Source organism: Lactuca sativa, chromosome 3 (genome assembly GCF_002870075.4).
Source record: "Lactuca sativa cultivar Salinas chromosome 3, Lsat_Salinas_v11, whole genome shotgun sequence".
In the NCBI taxonomy this organism is placed as follows: Eukaryota; Viridiplantae; Streptophyta; class Magnoliopsida; order Asterales; family Asteraceae; genus Lactuca; species Lactuca sativa.
Window position 1 is genome coordinate 202,208,625 of NC_056625.2, and position 2,084 is coordinate 202,210,708.

The window sequence follows — 2,084 nt, forward strand, 5'->3', positions numbered from 1 at the left end:
AGACTCAATCGCGATTAAAATTTTTGCCACGACGTGCTGATGATGTCCACGTCGTGGTGTCTTCTCAGAGAATCTTCAAGATTGAAATAGGTGGGTATCGAATCTTTGTAATATGTAAGACCATTCCCACTCTTCTTTTCAGTAAATATGCTTCAAAATGCTTTTCTCTTCATTATGTGGGAGCCCCACACTTATTCAAAAACTTGTTCTTTAATTATGATCTTCAAAAATCGCATGACTTCTTCGAATTAAGCTCCTTCACTACTTCCCTTTCGTTCAACACTACAAAATAAGATCAAGAACAATAGAAACACATGATCATTTGGTTAAGGTAAAATAAAACTAAAACAAAATCAAAAAGAAAAGAAAATGCAAACTCGAAAAACATCTGGTTGCCTCCCGAGAAGCGCTTCTTTTTTAAAGTCGTGGGCCAGAATCCTTCCCACTCTACATTGCATTAGGTGGAAGTGTAGCCTTCCGTTCTCCATCATCTTGAGCCTTGTTAGTTTGTAGGCAACCCTTCTGTCGAATACCTTTCATGAGTTTTCTTGCATTGTTGGGTTGACATCTTCTTTGTGCTTTCGCTTAGGTTCTTTCCTCATTCCCATGTCTTTAGTTTTTGTCTTGTCTCTTTCTGGGTTTTTCTTTTCAAAATGAGGCGTATAATATTCTTCTTCTTTTTCTTCAACTGTCTTTATGACTTGATCTGGTGGCCTTGTAAAAGCAAACACCACAAAAATCATTGGCATTGACATTAGAGGTTTCAAATGCTTTTCTTCTTTTTCCAATTGCTCTTCAAGATCTTTATGCTCCATGAACATTGTGTTTCCTTGCTTCACCAGATTTTCCTTGGCAAGAGATGGGAAAAGAAGAGATGGCCGATACGGCTCAAGAACAGAAAAATCATAATCTTCTTTTATTGCCCATGACGTGACACTATTGCCTCCATGTCGTGGCAACTGGGCAGCTTCATGATACTCTTCTTCTTCTTTCTTTTTTACTTCAAGTGACTGATTAGACTCATCTTCAAGGCCCTTCATATACACCAATTCATCTTTATCTTCTATATCAATGGCCATGACTTGAGTCATAAGGATTGACTTGAGTTTTCTTTAAGGTAGATCCGATAGCTATTCTTGTACAGGTTTTGTTAATTTCCCAACTAGTGTGTGGATGCTCAAAATAGATGCTTGTAGAACTCTAAGTGTTGCATCATTGGCATCATGTATTTTTTCTCTACCTTCCATGAATCTGAATAGCATCGAATTGAGGGCATCTATCTTCTCGGATTGGACTTGTTCTAGTTGGTAGAGATTATGTTCTAGTTGTTGACACTTTGTCGTGTCTTCAGCTCTCTTGTATTCTAATTCACAACCCCTTATAGAGTGAGGTCCTCCACAAGATTCAAATCTATCGTGTTCCACATTAATTGATACGTCCATCTTTGTGAGCCTATTTTCCATGACATCGAGTTTCGTTATTACCATCATTAAGACTTCAAAAACTCCATTTATATTCACTTTTTTCTTGTAATATCCTCCCCCCTTGGGTTGTGATACTCCCTTGAATGCTTGGCAAATTCTTCAATTAAAGCTTTATATGTTTTTGTATCCTTCTTTGTCAAGGGCCCTTGAGAGTCTAGTAGTTGGCGAGTACACACATTGACTCCATCATAAAATATCGAGATTTCTTATTGAACATTGAAGTCATGTTGAGGGAAATGTCGTAACAATCTCTTGTAACGCTCCCAAGCTTTGTATAGCGCCTCCCCTTCTAATTGTTGAAAATTTTGTATGTTTCTTTTAAGCTTCATCACTTTTGAAGGATGGGTAAATGGGTTGATGAACTTAGTCTTAAAATCAGCCCATGTCATGATTGCTCCAAAGGGAAGTGATTTTAACCATTCTTTTGCTTCACCCTTCAATGTAACCGGTAAAAGTTGAAGCATCACCGCATCTTTACTCACGTTTGGAGCGTTAAAATAGTTTGAAATCTCCACCACCTCTTCTAGGTGCTCATAAGCGTCCTCGTGCTCCTTCCCATAAAAAGGTAGATCTTTTAGAATGCCAATAATGTGCCCCAGA

General features: G+C 38.1%; 1 non-coding gene across 1 annotated transcript; it reads left to right on the plus strand.

Moving 5' to 3' along the window:
• The first annotated feature begins 1,703 nt into the window (after nucleotides 1-1,703).
• Nucleotides 1,704-1,810, plus strand: LOC111904762 (small nucleolar RNA R71). Its single transcript, XR_002854618.1, has one exon. It is a non-coding gene; the product is annotated as a small nucleolar RNA R71 (small nucleolar RNA).
• The last annotated feature ends 274 nt before the right edge of the window (nucleotides 1,811-2,084 follow it).